A 21,212-nucleotide genomic window follows, 5' to 3' on the forward strand; every position below is an offset into this window, starting at 1 on the left:
ATGAGTCAAGTATCCCTTTAACATTTTTGTTCCACTTTTATGTTGACAAGAGTATGAAAACTTGGACAAAAAAAAAAAAACATTTCATTGTACATTTAGAACTGAAATAAAAGTCATGATCCATCACGAGTTAACTATTAGAAGTCATGCGATTAATTCCGATTAAATAATGTAATGGCATGGCACCCCTAGGTTTCACACTAGAAATACAAATATTAGCACACAATATTAGCGCCCTATATCGTACTTTACAAAAACAATAGCACTAACCTACCTGAGGGTACGTGTGTACAACACATGGACGTCATAAAGTACACATTTTCAGCTCCTCACAGAGGATAAAGAATATATGACTTAGCATTTTAATATCAAATGTTTTCATGTTTTGTTGCACCGTTTGCATTCCAATATCAGCATCTTAAAGGATCATGTAGGTGTATCCCTTTGTTAGCATTAGTGCTAGGCTACTAGGGATCTACAGATTTACATGGAGATGGTAACTAAACAACAATAAAATATGACCCTTTGACATTGTTCCATTTTCTAACGTGATGCTATGATGTTTTGCACTGCTTGTTAGCATTAAGCTAAAGTGACTTTCAGGGATACTTTACTTATTTAGCCATTTTTGGCAGTCAAACGTGAATATTTTGCCTAAAATAAATTTTATATTTTCATTATTTTTCATGTATAATTAGTATCTTTAAAAATACATTTTGCAACTTGCTGTCGACTGAAAATGACATCACAAGGGCTCAGGTAACCAATCACAGCTCACCTGTTTTCTAGGTTTGGTCATGTGACATTCACAAGCTGAGTTGTGATTGGTTACCTGAGCCCTTGTGATGTCATTCTTAGTCGACAGCAAGTTGCAAAATGTGTTTTTAAAAAGGTACTAATTGTACGTGAAAAATAATGAAAATATCAAGTTAATTATAGACAAAATATTAACTTTTTATTGCTATAATGGGCTAAATAAGTGAAGTATCCTTTTAAGGAAAAGCTAAATCAGAATTTTACTAATACTGAAAAAAAACAGTACAGGAAATGTATGCTGACCTGCAGGAACACAATTTTAAATTTACCAAAATAAAACCATGATTGTACCGTACTCTAATATTATTTATGTGTTTGTAGACAAAATGGAGACAAGAGGGAGGCAAATAAGTTTCACTGTGTGACCGACATCAGCGCTTTTACATCACGGTCAGACGGCGTCATTCGCGTTGCACCATTCTGCAATACAAAATAAAAAAAAGGGGGCGGGGTGTTAATTCCACTCGCCGACCCGGCCGGAGGAAAAGTGATTGATTTGCAGCGAGTGTATGATCCGGGGGCTGCCCTTTGATGGGCTGCTTTTGTAGCGCGGCCACAAAAGGCGCGTGGAGCCATCAGTCAGTCGCCATTGTTGGCCGCACTTATTGTGGAGGATCCAGGTCACCGTCGGTGACGAAAACCCTTTGCACTCATGTAACCTACCAACCGTCGAAATATAGACAAATCAATTGACGGTGTTGGGCTAGCGGCTTCCAAAATGTTTGGATTTGATTTTCAGTCTCCCGTCACATGAATGTGATGAAAACTACAATTTCTTTTTTATGTTTTCTTTTGATGTCTTCAGGCTCACGGGGCCGAGAGAGAGCAATGTGCCACGTTGTTGCAAAGAGGAGCGAGTGTAGCGGGAGGATGGCGACGGGGCTTTAATCTGATTAGACCGGGCTCAAATCCCAAACAGGGACTGAAGTGCAGCGCTTGTGGTTTGTGAAGGGCTTACGCTTCAATCTGCGCCATTGGAAATAATCTCACCCCCACCCGGAAACAAATCGACGGCACTAAAGACTTAAGTCGCCGTCATTACGCAGTCATTAGAGCTGCTTGTACAAGAAGGTGGCCGAAAGAGAATTCAACTGATTGAGTAATTGTGGATAAATATATTTTTGCTTAATATGCGCATGGTATTGTTGTCTACTGCATTCTGCAGTATCTGACTTTGAATGTGTATGGCTTTAAAATAGTTGTAATTTTATAGGAATTATAGTTGGAATATACATGTGAAAAATGTGACATTTTACAGAGAGTATAAAAGTTATTTTGTATGAATTTAAAAAAAATAAAAGTCACAATCTTGCAAAAGTTGACATTTGGCCAGAAGTCAAAAATAATTAAAAACAACTGTACTAATTTGAACAACAATGGTAACAATTTGGTGAGAATAAATTAGCTATTTTTATTTTATCATGACTTTCTTCTTACATTATTATATGATCATAATATTGCAACAATAGCTTCAAATTAATTGTTGATTTTACCAGAATAAAGTTTTTCTAAAAAGAAAATATTTTTACTAAAATAAAGACTGTTATTTTAACAGAAAAAAGTCACAATATATTTTTTTTTAAGTTGCAATATCATGAAGGACAAAGTTGTGATTTTACAAATATAAAATGTACTATTTCAAGAAGAGGTGTAATATTATACCAGGGGGAAAAAAAGTTGGATTTTAACAAGAATGTAGTCATTATTTGTTGTTTATTTTAACTATATTATATTATATTATATTATATTATATTATATTATACCAGCATAGTTTGGGACTAGTTCAACCCCCTCTCTCTTCCTTGTTTTTTTTATTTAAATTTTTTCCACATTTAAAAAAATGAAGTGCACTGTCTGGCGACTCACCAGGCTTCCTGTTCTGTCTCCCTCTGTTTTTTTTGTTTTTTTTAAATTATTATTTTAAATCTCTCTCGGATGGGTTTTGCTTTGTACTCATGACATGTGCACTGACAGTAAAATTGGATTCCATTCTAATATAATAATAAAATATATATATATATATATATATATATATATATATATATATATATATATATATATATATATATTCATGAGTGTCAATTGGCAAAATAGTAATTTTAGCAGTAATGGGAAAAAAATTCTTGTCGGGATTATATTATTGCAAGACCACATTTTCTTTCGTGTTTTTCCATCCCTAAGACAGGTAAAGGTGCACATACCGCCACAATTGCTTTCGGTCACTGTGTCACGTTGCGCTTTTGCGACGCCTCATTACCGGCCACCGAGTCAGCGTGCAACATTCCCATATCAGTTTGTGCTCATTATCTCTCCTTGCTGTTACTCTTTCATTTCAGCTTGCCTAAATAAAATGTAAAAAAAAAACATAATACAGTTCTGCTGGAGGAGAACATGACGGGCTAATTGCGTTCCGCCCGACTGTCATTGCTTCAGTTCCCACCTCCGTTGCTCCACTTCCATCGCTCTGCTTTAATTATCCGTGGCTCCCTGCCTCAGCGGCAGGTGTTTGTCTTCCCGCGCCAGCACTCCAGCTGATCACCGCAGTCCAACGCCGCCGGCCGAGAACCATCCGTCGTCCACACGCACGGCTCCGTGCTCCCCTCCCGCCGGCGGCTTTTAGCCATGTTGTCGTACTGCAGCAAAGCAGAAAGTTAGCACCGTGAGCACGCACAAAAACACTGCCAGCACTGGTCAATGGCATGCAGTTACGTGGTTAGAAAAAAATGACTAATTTCATGGAGGAAAAAAAAATGAAAATTTTTGCAGACACAAAACGGAGTATTACGGGGGAAAAAATAAAATTGTAATTTTGTTACATTACAGATTATATATATATATATATATATATATATATATATATATATATATATATATATATATATATTTTTAGGGGTGTCAGCCGATTTAATCGCATACCTTCAATAGTTAACTCACGATTAATTGCAAATTTTATCGATGGCATAATTGCATTTGTAAGTCGGTGACAGCTTTTCTTTTCATATTAAGAGCTATCTAATCTTCCATCCATCCATCAAGCCATCCATTTTCTTGACCGCCTATTCATCACAAGGGTCGCAGGGGGTGCTGCAGCCTATCTCAGCTGGCTTTGGGCAGTAGGCGTGGTACACTCTAGACTGGTTGCCAGCCAATCGCAGGGCACATTTTTTTTTTTCTGTTAATGATACCGGAATAAGATTTTCATATTATAAGGATCCTTAGGACTTCTGTGCATCAATTATTCAAAATTCAGCAGAAGTGGAGTCAAAGCATGTATTTTGGGCCCCATTGCTCACCGTTACCAGAAGCTTTAGTGGATTTTAGCTGTGGTCTTTCTGCACCATTACACACTTTTCATTTGAATGAGGAAAAAGTACACAGAAAGCAAGAACAGAAAAGTAGTGATTTGTCACCTTCTTAGTGCCCAGGAATGACGTCAAAATGAATTTGGGACTTTCATTGATGCAAAAATAGTGCTTTGCCGCCATCTTTATGCCAAGAAAGTGAGTCGACGTGAGTTCAGGAGCTTCGTTTTCGACAAAAGTAGTGCTTTACAGCTATTTTGTGGCATTCGAGAACCAAGGAAGTACAGTGAAGTGAATGGAGGTGCTTTATTTAGACAGTGGTACTTTGCTGCCATCTTGCAGGATCACTGTGCAAAGAAACAAAGTTGAAATGAGTTGAGGAGCTTCATTTAGACAAGAGTAGTGCTTTGACGCCATTTTGTGGGCCTTGTGCAAAGACACAAAGCCAAACTGAAATCATGAGCTTTATTTAGACAAATGTAGTACTTTGCTGCCTTGCTGTGGGATCTCTGTTCAAAGAAAGAAAAGAAAGGGAGTTCAGGATCTTGTTTTAGACAAAAGTAGTATTTTGCAGTCCTCTTGTGTTACCTTGGTGTCCATATGAAGATATTTTTATGATTTTTTCAGAATTTCAGCCAACATGGTAAAAAACAACAACAATCTAAACAAATAACATGTGAAGGGTTAAAACCTGGACTAAAAGCGTGCCACACGGCAGATGAATTATTAAGAAGCCGACGAGTTGGGCCAACGTCGTCGCTCGCCTTGACAAAAATCCACACTGACTTCCCCCCCCCTCCTCCCTCTGCCCCCTCCGCCGCAACCGGTTTGATCCTGATTGCGGACGCTGCGGCTGGCGATTTCCACATTCACGTGCGACTCGCAGACAGCTGCCCCAACGCGCCGTCGATAATATGGACGAGCAGACCGCTTTTCTGAATCTCACGATCGTGGACGCTCAACAGCGCCAAAGACGGCGATACAGATGACACTTTTTTTTTAAAAAAACAGACTTCCATCATATCAATAAATAGAATGTTGAAAATGAAATAGCTTTAGCCACATTTTTTTGCTACAATTCAGTAGACATTGTGTTGCTCCTTCTGGTCGCCGTGACACACCTTGGCCACTTGGGGGCAGTATGATGCATACATATGTAAAATGTGTCGTTCTTCACAGACAAGTATATATGAGTCGAAGTATTGTTGTATTATCTCGCTATTATGTCACTGTTTGTGTTCAAAAATGCGTTAAAGGACTGCCATATATATTGTATATGCTACATGCTACTTGTTAGCGCTTAATGTTTCTCATTACGTGTTAGTATGCATTTTAAAAAAGTAAAATTAAATGGATCTGTTCTCAAAATATCTGACTTTTTTCCCAATATATTGTATGACATTATTTTTAGGAAATTGCAATATTGTATAAATTTTCAGAAATTGAAATTATATTTTGTATGATAAAATTGTATTTAAAAAAAACGTACTTATTTTGATTATGTTTGCCATATATCCTGGTAAAATGTAAATACATATTTTTTTTTGCCTTAATTCAGGTAAAATTATTTTTTCCTTGAAAAAAAAAAAAACATTTTGGTAAAAATTCTTGCTTGTAATGCATCTTTTTTGCATTTTATTTTTGTGAAATTACAACTTTTTTAAATATATCTCAATTCGGACTTTATCCTCATAAAATTTTTAAAAAACATTTTTTGATATAATTGTAATTTTTTTAAATAAAAAAATCTACTTATTTTGGCAAAGTTTAGTTCTTTGAAATCTAATAATATTATAAAACTACGTTTCTTGTAATATTACAAATTACAATAACATTAAAAATGTAGTTTTCTCACTGTGATATGACTTTTTTTCCTTGTTAAAAAATGAGTTTTTCTTATAATCTAACTGTTCATGATTTCATTCAGGTAAAATGACATTGTTTTTTTAAAGTAGCGATTTATTTTTTTTCCCCCTCAAAACTTTTTTTTTAATTTATGACTCATTATGATTTCATTCTGGTAAAACCAATTCCGGTGACATCTTACACAGTAGCAAGTGTTTACTTTTCTCATTCTGATTTACTTTGCAGTGAGAAAAATGAAAACATATTCATTAATGTGCTCATTTTCTACAATAGGATTTCTTGTGGTCTTGTTGCCACGGCGATAATAAAACGAGTGTCACAAAAAGCCGTTTGAGTTTGATTTGCACGCCTGTAAAATTTTCAGCATTTTAACCATCAGCTCACTTTTTACGTTTGTCGTATCATTACGGCGTTTTCAGCGGCCCGTTTTGTTTTTTACGATGTGCTATAATCAATCGGGGAAAACGTCTCAGTGGAGAATAAAATGGAAATGACGGGATGCTGCGTTTTATGTCACACGCGCACTTGTTATAATTCCTTGAATTACAGGTAGTGTGGAGCGCATTAAAAGGCTCAGAAAATTTCCCTGTTATTCATAATTACCAAAACTAAAATTCATCAATTGTTTTACTTGTATAATCCTAATTTTGTGTTGGTACAATTATTACTTTTTACTTTTTCCCACTTAATTTTCCAGTTCTTTATTCTGATAAAAATCAAGTTGTTGTTTTATTATTATATTGCAAATTTTTCTTGTGCAATTCAACTTCAGTGATTTTTTTTTTTAGGTAAATGTTTTTTGAAGTTTTTGTTTTAGCCGTTATGACAAAGAAAAATTATTACTTTTTTTTTTTGTCAGTGACTTTTTATCCTGATATTCAAGTTCTCCTAACTTAATTTTTCTCGCTAACTTTTTTTCCTACAAAATCTTTTTGTATGCATAATTTTAATTCTAGTAAAATATTGACTCAATTCTGCAAAAATCTAAATTAAAACTTTTCGTAAAATTCAGACTTAGAACAACCCATAAAATTACCCTTTTTACCAAAATGTGTACATTATATTTTGTTCCGCTTCCTGTTTATTTTGGGTGTAGTTCCACTATTGCCCACTTGATGGCGGCCCACTAATTGGTTGAAGACTAAATTTGAAAGGAGTGAAAACAGGAAGTATTTCTGCTCATCGTAGTTTTTGCTGATGATTATTTAATGTCAAATCCTCTTCAATCCTGCTTTTTACGCCTCCAAAATAGCAGTTATTTTAGTTTATTTTGTTTTATTTTTTGTCATGTTCAATGAAATTGTATATATCAAAAGGATTAGAGGTATCAATTCATATTGTTATATATTTTATGTTTGAAGTTTGAAGTTTATTGAACATATGCATATATACACGTATAATTATATAAACACATAAAGTTAAAAGTAAAAAAATAAAATAAAAGAAACATCCAATAAATATCTATGTATATATTCAAGGGAGTAGGAAGAAGTTGAAAACTTATCCAGTCCTACCCCTTATTCTTCATATCCTATCACTTATTTATAATAAATTACATTTTTAATAAAAGAAAATATAATGCTACATAAAAGAAAATATAATGCTACATAAAAGAAAATATAATGCTACATAAAAGAAAATATAATGCTACATGTTATGTTTAAATGTATTCATACTTTTTAAAATGATACATCATTATTTATTCCAAGTTATTTTTGCGGACCCCCAAGCTACGTCCGAGGACCCCAGTTTTGCCAAACACTACTTCAAAGGACCTAAGGGTGAAACAACACGCAGCCGTGGCACAAATTCAATCGCCGTATTGCAGCACTCTCGCATGTCCGGCGACCATGTTGGCGACCGTGGAGAGGGTTAAAACTCGCTGCAGCTCCGTAATCCTAATCTGTATGCGGACGCGTCGCGGCTCCCCGGTAGCCATTTTGGAAAGCAGCTGCTTTTGGCGTAATGGTGGAGAGCAGCCTCCGAGAGATTTAAGAAAGGAGAAGCGGCTAACGTTGGGGCGCTGTTGGGGGGGATCACGGCACGTCTCCGGTCATGCGGGGGTGATTTCTCGCGGCAGGCCGGTAAAGTGTCCCCAGGCGAGGTGGAAGGAAAACATAAGACAACAGCATTACGCGGCACATGACAAATAATAAATAAAAAGAAAAAACAGAAAAGAAGCCCTCTTTGGAAAAAAAAAGAGTGTGGATTAGGAAGCGTGTCATCCCAACATCTTTTCATGAAATTATTTCTTTTCGCTTTTCACGGCCCGACCTGATTTGTTCTTGCTCGCTCAGAGCTCCGCCGTGCTAATGGACTACTTTGCGGATGTGTCTAAACTATGAACTGTAGAAATCAAAGGAGCGGGCGTGTGTCATAACCATTTGTCTCAATTATGAAAAATAGAAATGAAAGGAGCAGGAATGTGTCTAAACTATAAAAAATGGAAATGAAAGGAGTGGGGACGTCTAAACCATGCGTGTCAACTATGAACGACAGAAATCAAATGAAAGCCAATATAGCTAAACTGTATTTCGAAATGATGAGCAATAGAAATCAAAGGAGCGGGGGAACTATGAGCAATAGAAATCAATTTGCATCACTGGAGTGCAGCTGTGTCTAAACTACGAACAATAGAAATCAAAGGAGTGGGGGTGTCATGAACATGTCTCAACTAAGAACAATAGAAATTAAAGAAGCAGGAATTTGTCTAAACTTTAAACAATAGAAATCAAAGGAGTGGGGGAACTTTGAGCAATAGAAGTCAAATTGCATCACTGGAGTGAAGCTGTGTCTAAACTACGAACAATAGAAATCAAAGGAGTGGGGGGTGTCAAACATGTCTCAACTAAGAACAATAGAAGTGAAAGGAGCAGGAATGTGTCTAAACTTTAAACAATATAAATCAAAGGAGCGGGGGGAACTATGAGCAATAGAAATCAAATTGCATCACTGGACTGAAGATGTGTCTAAACTATGAATAATAGAAATCAAAGGAGTGTAGGTGTTATAAACATGTCTCAACTAAGAACAATAGAAATTAACGGTGCAGGAATGTGTAAACTTTAAACAATAGAAATGAAAGGAATGGCAATGTCTAAACCATGTGTCTAAACTATAAGCAACAGAAATCAAATGGCATCACCGGTGTTCAAATAAGTCTAAATGCATTTCAAAATGATGAACAATAGAAACCAAAAGAGCGGGGAAACTATGAGCAATAGACATCAAATTGCATCATTGGAGTGCAGGTATAGAAAAATAGAAATCAAAGGACTGTTGATTGGGTGTAAACTGTGTCAGATATGAACAAAACTATGAGCAATAGAAATAAAAGAAGTGGGGCTGTCTAAAACTGTGAATAATAGAAATCCTAACGACATTACTGGTGTCGGACTTTTCAAAACTCGGAACAACCAAAATTAAAGTAGTGGGCATAGGAACAATAGAAATCAAAAGCATTATCCTGCTATCCTACAGTCTTAATAGTTGCCACTTGTACGTAAACATGTCAAATCGATAGCCATTCATTGTGGCTGCCATGAATGCTGCGTTTTCCTTCCCCAATCAATCGCTCACGTTAGCGCGATCAATGGAGAAAAACAGATGATCTACAAGGTGATATTATGGAGGACTCCATTTTATTATTATTGAGTATCACATTTGGTACACTACTTGTACAGCTAATTGATAAATGAATACTCTCACAGTGGTAACATTAAAGAAAAATGGTCTTTATTCTTATGTCGTGACTTTATTGTAACACTTAAGCCTGTTTTTTTTTTTCTTATATTGTGATTTATTTAAAAAAAAATTTATGATAAAACTATGCCTAAGTTTTAGAACTTTTTTCTCGAAGAGTGACACGTTTTTTATTGTAACATTACGGCTTTATTCTTCTAATATATTTCACACAGTAAGTTACAAATAATTCGAAACATTACACATTATTTGTTATTGTAACTTTTCTCGAATATGCAACATTATAACACCGTAATATTCCAACTTTATCCTAGTCGTCCTACGCCCGAGTCTGTTTTGCGTGAAAGGCAAATGTGACGTCGCCTCAAGTTTTCAAACTTCTCCCCACCGCTGCATTAATTTGCGTGGGTGTACGGCAAGGAGTGGAAATGCAGACGGCCATCTCCTATGGCAAGCGATTAAAAGTGTCCGGGAGGTAAAGTGTAATAAAACAAGGCTGGGTGCGTACGTGTTTCCATAGTAACGGGAATGAATGTGCTAAAGCGCGCCACGGGGAACAATCTGGCCGGCCAATTAAGGGGGTCGAAAATGCGCCGTGGCCTTATCACCGAAAGGTAACAAGAACAACTTTGATGTATTTAAAGACGCAAGCTTATAACGATTGTGCAAAACCAAATCATCCTGATAGGATTCATATTTACACTTTTGGTTGCAACTTTTTAACGCCTTTATCACGATCATATACGTATTTTTCCCCCCCCATTATATTATAGTTTCTGGGCTACGGACTCTCTGATAAACACTTCCAGTGTTTGAGAGTCTTCATTGTATTTTATACTTAATATAGAGCAGCGATTCAGTTAGCAAATAATTCACAACTAGCGGGCGTGACAGGAATAAGCCTTTTTTTTTTCTAACTATTGACCCATGGGGCACAAATAAAAACTCAAAATCCACCTAGCAAACATCGCTCATGGTATTGTCATTGGAGGCAAAAACAGCATTTAATTAAAAAACATTGAGACAGTTAGAAGATTAAAAAAAAAAAAAAAACACCACTGAACTGTGTATGTGTGTGCGTCAGTGTGAGCTATTACGTTGCGCCGCCAGCCTTCCTTTGACCTTGATGTGCTGCCGTGCCCTCTGCCGCTGCGGCGCTAGCTAGCTGGCACTGTGTGCCCTCCTGTGGTGAGTCAACGCATCATTGAAAGACGCATGCACGCACACACACACACACTGTCAGAGTGCTGATCAATACTTCATTGGGCTGCAGGTCAAAACACAGGGAATTAACTGAGCGTGCCCAGTCATGTGGAGGGAGGTGGCCTATAGGAAAAATCACTAGCTTGCTGCCCTATCTATCTATTGCTAGCTCTCTTAGCTAGCTCGCTCTTTCTTGATAGCTATTTTAGCAAGCTTTCTAGCTATTAGCTATCAACCTATATCAGTTAGTTCACTATCTGTCTACCAGCTACATAGCTATGAATCTCTCTCTCTCTCTCTCTCTCTCTCTCTCTCTCTCTCTCTCTCTCTAGCGATTTGTCCATCCGTCTGTCTATCCACATACCTCCCCATCTAAAGCGTTCTCGCTTGCTAGCTATCTACCATCTGCTGCCTATCCAGCTACTGTGTATAGCTATCTAGATATTTGTCTGTCATCCATCCAGGTACCCAATATAGTCATCCATTTAACATCTGCCGCTATCATCATCCATCCGTCCGTCCGTCCGTCTATCCATCCATCCATCATCATTGTATTATCTACTCATTATCCATCCATCCGTGATGCTGCTGCACAGTGTAGTGTGTGGGACGTTGTTGCATACCTACGCTGTGTGTATGCGCGCAATTATGTAGGCACCTCCTGTGTGGAGGTTCCACTTGTATCATGTGCTCCCCTCCTCCGCTCTGCGCTCGTTTATGATTCCTGCCATCCTCGCTGAATGTTCTCTTGCGTGTGTGCGTGCGTGCGTGGTGCTGCCGTTGCATTGTTCTTTTATTTCTGTCCCGCTGGTGTGCGCACCTCCGATGGGCCTCCCGAGGAATCGGACGTTGCGGTCTAATCCCTTTAATGTTGCCGTAATTGCGGGGAGTAGCCCTCGGACGTATGCATCGCTGCGCCATGTTGTGCACAGCGCCTTAATTGCCTGCTGCTAACGCAGTGTGAGGGTCTTGGTTTTAGCTGACCAGTGGGATGTATACACACACACACACACACACACACACTATTAAAAAAAAAATATATATATATATATATATATATATATATATAGTGCTTCAGTTTTCTGGTTCTTAACTGCAGAGAGCACAAGACTTGTATTTGAGGTGAGGCATTTATTTAGTTCAGTGAATTGCCGCACATACTGTAGCAACGGAATGACACATAAGTAGATTTGAGTTTGTTTAATGTTTGTGTAAAACCACACACCTTGCGATTAACTGAAGCATGGTATTGAATAGATCAGAGGTCACTTCAAGCACAGGGCATTTATTTGAAGTAATGTAATTACAGGGACCAAACAAAACTGTTGTATTTCTGAAGGGGGAATAGGTATCTATTTGAGGGGAGGCATTCATTTCAATAGATGAAGTACACCACAATTAATAGTCAATTTATTTTAAGCAGAAGTCGCTATTTGAGACAAATATTTTATTTAACTGAAGATGGTATTTGAGGGGGGAAAATATCTATTTGAGGTAAGGCGTTTATTTTTTTGTTGTTTTAACATTGCCATTAATTGAAGCATCGTACCATATTTTTCATTCAAATGTAGAGAGGGCCAGGTGTTTATTTGAAGTAAGGTATTTAATTTGTATATATTTATTATTTTCTTTATGGTCAATAAAAGAGGCATCTATTTGAGGTGAGGCATTTATTTGTCGCTGCGCTTGCCATGCTGTCTCTCAGAACTGAGGCATCTATTTGATGTAAAGGTGATTGGTAGCACTACATTTTATTTTATTTCTACAAGGAGGTGTTTATTTGTAGTATATTTGAGATGAGGCATTTATTGATACACATTTTTGTGTAGGTTGGAGCAAAGGTTATCAAAGAAATAGTAACACAAGCTGTTAAGGTGGGGGAAAAAATCCTCTATTTGAGGTGAGGCGTTTATTTCTATCATTAACAAACCTCTGTTATGTTTGCAGCTCATGTCATCATCACACAATTATTTCAACAGATTGAGCGCACAGCTTGTGGGGATGGGGAGGACAAAACAAGCCAGGCATCTTAAGGAGGAAGCAAGGTCTGTTTTTTTTTTATTTTATTTTTTTTATTTATTTTTTTTTATTTTGCAGCGAGGTGAGGCATTAAGCGACACACGGCAATCACAAATCAAGCATTCCATTTCGCAAATAATAGACCGGCAGCGCCGGCGGCGATCATTACGTGGTGTGTAGTGTATAATGGTGAGGATGTTTGTGTGGCTCATTGGGAGATTTCACTTTCAGTGGGTAATTGAAAAAGAAAATGGCTGCAGAAGAAGAAACTTTGTTGTTCTGCATTAATTATAATCGGTGATGTGTGGTGGTGTTTTGCATCCATGCTAGTTTTGTTAACCCGTCTATGATGTTTTGCATTGTGTGTTAGCATTAAGCTAACAGACTTTGCAATGGATGTGGTTGTTTTAAAGTTATACAGTCTAAGGTTGATGTCCTACTCTGTATTAAATACAAATGGCGGCTTAGAAAGCGCCGCCTCGTCGTCGTCAGAGCGCACGAGTGCACAAACTGATTTTCTCCGTATTTATTTATCCCTCAGCTCATCACACTTTGGGTTTCGACGAAATCCCTGCAACACTTGATTGTACCCCGCTAACCGCCGCGGCAACAAAACAAACAGCTGCAATTAGCTTACACACACACATACACCCACACACACCCCGAGTGAAATCAGCAATCACGCCCAGAACCCACACACACACTCACACCTACATATAACCCACCACGAGGAGTGTAAACAATGCGGTTGCCGACCGTCTGCTCTCCTCCGATTGGCTGTGTGGACGGCAGGGGACGTTTGCTATTGATTAAGGGATAACCTGCAGGTCTTCCCGTGTAATTCCCCAGCGTGATTTCCGACTAAGCTCCCTTCAAATTGCAGGTGTGACACTTGTCACCCGATCGGGCATCACATCGAGGATCACGTTTTGTTATTAGCCAGCAGGGGTGAAAACGCACCGTTTATAACCCATCGGTTATGTTATATTGTTTGAGGGCCATAGAATCGACATGTGGTTTCATGCTGTGTTCAGGAAAGTGGGACATTTGATGTCTCCAAAATGACATAACATTTTTGGCCGATAGGTTAAAAGAATATATGATTAACACTTTAAACATTTTGTATGCCACTTTTTTTTTTTTTTTTAAATACATTAGCACAAGCTCCCTAATTGTGGCACAAAAACGTGTGAGACGAGGAAGCCGCCCGTCTCCCGTCTTCCTGTCTCCTCTCCCACTCTGCTGGCGGGAGATACCTGACTAATTATAGCCGCGCCGTGTGGCACGCTGCATAAAAATTAATAATAAGAAGAGCCATCAGGCCGCTGTAGGTTGTTCGACTATAGCGCCGTTTGTTGGCCTACATTCTTCAAATGGGACGTTTTAATTAGCGGCTGCGCTAGCTTTTAGCTTCCCTCTTTTCTTGACCTTGACGGCGAGGATGGAGGTGAATGTCACGCGAGGGTTAACACACGCACACACATTGACCCAGCATCTCCTCTTTTTTTTCTTCAACAATTTTGGTATTTTTCAACGTTGACATTTATCCTATATGCTCTTTTCTAAATGATTAGATGGTATGTGCTTATATATGTATACATAAATGTATATATTTGTGTGAGTAGGTGTACATAGGTCTATGTATATACACAGGACTGTCTCAGAATAATGTGATAAAGTCCATTATTTTCTGTAATGCAATTAAATAAGCAAAAATGCCATACATATGCTTTGAGATTAAGAAAACTCAAATATCCCATCTCAAAATATTAGAATATTTCCTCAGACCAAGTTAAAAAAAAATGCCATAATCCTTATTATTAAAACAATAAAAGGCTTGCAATATTTCAGTTGATTTGTAATGAATGTAAAACTAAAGCATAATCAAATAATCCAATAAAAAGCCTGGGTTTTTTTCCAACTATTTTTTATTTTTACTAACTTAAAGAAAAGAAAACTTTTAAAACATCCAAATTATTTATATATATATATATATATATATATATATATATATGCAGTACATCAGTTTAATACATGTCAAATTTAATGAGCTTCATATAAATGAATATACCATTTAAAAATTAATTTAATAGTGTTTTTACACAAATGTTTATTTTTTCTAAAAATTTAAATAAATGATCTTGTGTTTCCAAATTTTAAAAATACTGTACAAGCTTCGTGTTTTCATTAGACCTCAACAGCAATATTAATTGCACGGTACACCACAATGTCTCATAATCCAATCAAAACTTTATAAACAGTTTACCTTGAAGCTTTTTTTTTTTCCATAAGCTGTCAGTGACGTCTTGACATTCCTAATAATCATTTTGACATGGCTCATGTGTGCGTGTGTGTTTATTTCCCCGAGCATAAGGCCAGAAAAGAAGGCGTGGGGCGCATAAAGGCGAGGTGTGCAGTGAATCCTGAGCTATGTTGTACAGTGCACATGAAGAATAGCAAGCATGGGAGAGCGTGGGTGGAGGAGGAGGAAGAGGAGCGCTCAGATCAATAGTGCTGCTACAAAGAGAGACCTGTCCAATTGCTGACTTGCCAACTTAAGACAACAGCCATGCCCCCCCCAGCATTCATGTATATGAAGGCCGCTGCCTTGTCTCAGCAGTGGCATTTTTTGGCATGTGCGTTATGTGTGGCCCCTCCACACAGGGCAGCATTTTAGGGGTGGCAATGCGCCTCAAAATTAAAGAAGAAAAATGCTTGAGATTAAAATGACACACACATGCAGAGCAGGTGTGGTTGTGGGTTTTTTTTTTAAATGCCAAATTAGCTTAAAAATATATACATATGTGTGTAATTTAGTGAATTAGTGTTTAAGGTAGGACATATGAAATATGTCAAAAGTAGCAGGACAGGAGCTGGCTGGCAGATTTGGAACAGTAACGCCATCTAGTGGTCATTAGCATGAGTGTCATGGAGACAGCAAAATGTATTTATATTTATAAATATATTAAACTATGTAACATAATGGATATATGAGAAATACTACCTGTATTTAATTGTAATATTACTATTAATCTTAATTATGTATTGATTTATGTATATTTTTATTCTTCTGTTTTTCTCAAGTATTTTTACTGTATTAGTTATCTTACACTTTCATTTGTTATTACTCTTATTTTAAATGTGCTTACTGTAGTATTCATTTTTATATTACATTTTAGTGTAATTTTTAGGCTTTTACCTTTAATTAGATTTTTTGTACATTTTTATTTCATTACTTGTGACTGACCCTTTTGAGGAATAAGCGGTCAAGAAAATGGATGGATGGATGGATTACTTGTGACTGTTTTTCTTTTTTTACTTTTATGTATTTTTAGAATTTTAACATTTTATTACTACTTATATTAATAATATTTTCCCATTTAATTTTTCCAATTTTTGTTTCATTAATTTGAATTTAATTTTATTGTAATTTTGTATCTTTTTTTTTTTTTAGTTTTTAATGTATAATTTTATATTTTCAAATTTTATTTTACTTAGATTTTTCTTTTAATAATAATAACAGTAAATGTACCTTTAGCATTTTTTTGTTATTTATATAACTATTTTTAATCATGTTATTATTTATACTATACATTTGAGATTTTAATTACAATTTTATTTGTGAATTTTACTTTTACTTTGTAATGTATTTTAGTCTTTTAATTTTTGCATTTTTAATTAATAATTTGATAACAATTTCTTTAAAAAAAATGTGTTATTAATAATTTCAGCAAAGACACTCATCAATTCAACGAATATTCCAGACCTGCTGATGATGTTAACACTGTCAGAGTGGAGGGTATGTTCCACGCATGACTTTGATTCTGCGCGTTTGTTGCCAGGCGACATTTCCCACCACGAGTCCTTGAACGCATCTCACACACGAAACACTCAACGCTTTCAACATACCGCCAGTATAGTATGGTGGAGTCGCAGCATTCCGCGGGGGTCAATGTTAAAAGCCCTTGCGTAGGTTGAGCGCGTATAGATTATGAGTCTGCAGACGCTATAGAAGAAAAGCTAAAGAAAAAAAATCAATACGACGCTTTCGTCCACGTGAGCGCAGTGTGAAGTTTGCTGGGGGAAAAAGGCCAGCGATTCACGCGGAAGGTCACCCTCGCTGCTTTTGAGGCGACCGCACTCACAGCAAAATACCAAATGTGCGTGTAGGGTTAAATTAAAATGGCTAAATCAAGACAAAGGTTATAAATGAGCATAAGTTGAAACAACGGAAAATACATAAGGCCATCTTTGTGGTGTATGTGGCTGCAAAATTTCCTTTTTTTTCTTTCTAAGTATGTATGTTAGCCATCTTTGTAGAAGGTGTTACTGCACAAGACAGCCAAAACACTGGCGGCCATCTTGGTAGAGTGAAGGACTTTATTTGAATTGTGTAACACTGCGACGCAAGTATGTCGGCCATATTTGTGGAGGGTCTGATTATTATGAAACACGTCATGGGTCATGTGACGTCACAATGTCGGCCATCTTTGTCGAGTGCGTTTCTGCAGGACGTCTTTTGGAGCGCATCACTTATAGATATCTAAAAGGACTAGATGTGTTACGGCACAGAATCCAACGTCCGCACTTGGCGGCCATCTTGTCACAGGCAGGCAGTCGGGTCTGTTGTATTGACTGTGAGCGAACAAACGTAAACTCAAACTTCGCTTCAAACTTGACGGATTTACACACGGTTGTTTTCTCACAAACTTTAAGAAAGTAGCAATTCTAAATGGATATTTATTAACTATATGGATTATTATTAATTATTAGCAAGTATGTAGTATAATAGCAACGCTTATAAACTAAACTGCTTGATAGTCAGTTGATTTTTGGTAAACCTCTATTTTGACTTATTTAGATAAAGAATATCCTCCTGACTACCAGGAAAATAAAAAATATATTGTCCAATCATGTTTACTTTGATATTCCCAAATCTTTGTGAAGTAACTGGAATACTGCAAAAGAATTTTTTGAAACAAAAAAAAAAAGAAGTTAATTTTTAAGCTATGATGTGTCCACTACAGAGGACATTTTTTAAAACTTAAATGCTAGGCTCAAATACAGTTCAAATAATTAAAACAATACTTTGTCTTCTCACGAGTCTTATAGAAAACATGCTACCAACATTTAAAGCCTAAATTTGTTCAATAAAAAGTGTTTTACACTTACTTTTCCTCTTCCCTAAAAAGTGCTTGCACTGAGGGAAGCCATTTTCTTTTATGATGCAACCAAAAGGTAGCAAAGCCTCACCTCTACACATTTGGCATCATTGGAAAGCTCTGAATGTCATCTATAGAGCACAAATGGAGTGAATTCAATTGTATGCACTGGGTGGGAGATATTCAGGTTTAAAAAGGTCCACTACAGAGGACAAATTTGAATTGCTGGTAGTCAGGAGGGTATGTGCAATTATGCAATAAAAACTCTCAGTAATGAATGAGAGAGGTGGAGCGAGGTGACTGTGGCAAGATGGCCGCCAAATGCGAAATAGTGTCGGGCATATTTGTATTTGTGGCTTGTGTGATTTTTTTTGTGTGCTTGTCTATTTGTATTGTTAGAAAAAAAAAAATTTCAGTATCACTGCAAGGATCAAGAAAGTTGCTCATATTTTTCATGTGTTTAGTGACCATTATTTTCATTATGACACAGCACGAGATGGTAGCCGTATTTGTGGAGTACATGGCTGTAAAGAAAACCCAAAAAAAGTCATAATTATGTTTTTACGCAATGAAACTGTGAAGAGGCGCACATAAAAGTTAAACGAGTTGCATTTTTATGGCGTCTCTAAACCTTAACACTGCTTGTAAGTGCTTTACAATGTTGAATTGTTACAGCGTGCAAATTAGGTGTGTAAAAACAACACTGTTTTTGTGTCAATAAACCCACACATTCGTTATTAAAATCCTAATCCAGCGCTTTGCTTTGACAGATTTCAAGCAAATATTACTTGATAAATGATCTTTTTCGTGGCATAGTGAAAAAGGCTGCCAGGCTTCTCTGGGCGCTTGTAATGAGGTAACCATGGCAACAGACAGCCTCACAAATGGCACCGAGCTGTCAGTCAAATTACACTTTTTCTTGCTTTCCTTCCGTTTTTTTTTTTTTTTCTCCCGGAGCGTAAAATAATAAGCCAACTGATTATTTCAATCAATTTTACTTCTTAATTTAGCACCTTGAAACCTCAGGGAGTGACAAGCCATTATAGTTAACCTTGCCCCGTCTGTAACTTCATATTGTTATTGCCGTGACTAACCTTTTTCCATTAGGGACACAATGTGACTAAAGTGGATTTTGTTGTTGTTGTTTTTATGTGGAAGTAATAATTTTTCTAAGATAAATTTTATGATGTTATTCCAGATTCCCCTATTTTGCTAACAGCTAACATGAAGTAAATGTTGCAAAATGGGACAATTCTGTGAGGGAAAACCCTCATTGGGCAACAGTAGTAAAAATCAGTTATCAGCAAACCATACTGAGTTATGCACACAAAATGACCAAGAAACTTTTGTTTTCTTTAAAAAGATCCCTGTCCTGATGCATAACAAGGTTAAAAATCAACCTGCAACAAGCCATATTGACTAATACCTCAAACTAAACGACTTGATGAGAGCGTTCCAGGGATGCACTTATTTTGTAAATATGTGTTTATACAATGACACAATTGCCTAAAAAAAAAAAAAACGCTTCAAAAGGTCTCCATTTACCTTTGAGTCACATAATTGACTCGCTGTTTAAAAAAAAAAAAAAAAAAAAACACTACACCAGAGGTCTCTAATTATTCTATACACATCTCAGCGTGACTGTTTGGCCGAATAAGCAGCAAGTTCCCTGCTCAAGTGTGTCTGTTGTGTTCACAGGCCAGAGTGTTATTTGTTCCCCCGCAGAAAACCTGTGCGGTGCACAAGCTAAGTTGCCATTCCAAAAACCTGCAGTGTTATAATTACAGCTCTTTCTTCGCCTCCCAGACGCACATAATGGGAGTTTTTTTTTTTTTTTTTTTCTCACTCCTCCCGCGCTCGCTTGCACAGCTTTGGCGAGCTGGCATTAGTAAAGCTGCCGAATTAATTAACAAGAAAAAAAAAGAAGAAGAAGAAGAAGGGGGAAAGCTGTAGAGGCACAACAAGTGCTTCTTGTCCTGTTCTAATTGGCTCTGGAGGAGTTGAAGGGCTGACATAGTCTTGCTGTTAACTGGAAAGGCTTTTTGTTCGACCACTCAGGCAATGGAAAATAATTTCTGGCCAATGGCGCCCTCTAGTGGACAGATGGGGTTTGTTGCGTGTACGAAAGAAGGCGAAAAATCACAGAATTACAAAACAGTGGCACCTACTAGTTTTAAAAATAATAATACATTAAATCTTTTTTTTTTTTTGTTAAGAACCCTAAAATACTGGACTAACGTGGGAAAAAAATGCACGTACAATAATACTGTAAAAAGGGGCAGTGGTGGCTTCACTTCTTACGGCGGCGAGTAAGCAGCATTTAGTTTATGGTTTCCATTTTTAAAATGGATAATAAGTTCTATATTGCTACTACCAATATAAATGAGCTTTTTACTTATGAGTGTACTGGACTAAACCAAGCTACATTTTGGCCACAAAGCGTTTGCTAGTTCACCCATACGAAAATATAAACAGTCCATAGTGTTATTTGGCCATAGTTTCCATTTTAAAATAGAGTAACATTTACCATTTCGTGTTCTGGAGCCTGCCGACGTCGTTCTCTACTTCGGCAGCTTGAAGCTGGTTACGGCCACCTTCAATACCCGGACACAGTTCATCAAAGAGGCTCAAACCGTTACGGCTGGATACATCCCTGGGCTGAAACATCGTCGTCTGAAGACTGCTCCTCGTCGGCAACGTCAAATTCCAACTCTACACTTGATGGCGAGTCAGAAAGCAGCTCACTGTCCGTGTCGTACTCCGTCATGTCCTCGTGTTGTTTATATGATCAGCTCATCAGCAAGCTTTGCATAAGCCTGATAACGATCCTGTTGATTGGAATCAGCTTGTGTTGGAAGAGGGAAACCCCCAAAACCTGCAGGACTTCGGCCCTCGACGCCTGCCCCTGCTTCAAAGAATATTATTATATGTTGATTTGGGTATAATTATACATTATTATTATTATAATTAAATGAAAAAAAACGTGATTTTCATAGGAATGTAAAATAAAACATGTATGTAACACACACACAAAACGAATATGTAGTGCACATTTTCGATTGACCTTTTATTGTGGGAAGCCAAGGCACACCAGTGTAATAATCATGTATGTTGTCTAATTAGAATCTTGATACGTTACACC

The 21,212-nt window shown here is 37.1% G+C and overlaps 1 protein-coding gene and 1 long non-coding RNA gene across 4 annotated transcripts in view; one reads left to right on the forward strand and one right to left on the reverse strand.

Annotated features, from left to right (window-relative positions):
• LOC144009753 (uncharacterized) overlaps window positions 1–21,212 on the forward strand; it is a 151,014-nt gene that overhangs the window by 121,457 nt on the left and 8,345 nt on the right. The window lies entirely within an intron of this gene.
• LOC144009754 (uncharacterized) lies at window positions 967–20,919 on the reverse strand. The gene is made up of 3 exons (XR_013281033.1): window positions 20,598–20,919; window positions 3,018–3,449; window positions 967–1,236 (listed from the first exon to the last, which is right to left on the reverse strand). It is a non-coding gene; the product is annotated as an uncharacterized LOC144009754 (long non-coding RNA).

This window comes from Festucalex cinctus, chromosome 20, assembly GCF_051991245.1.
Source record: "Festucalex cinctus isolate MCC-2025b chromosome 20, RoL_Fcin_1.0, whole genome shotgun sequence".
NCBI lineage: Eukaryota > Metazoa > Chordata > Actinopteri > Syngnathiformes > Syngnathidae > Festucalex > Festucalex cinctus.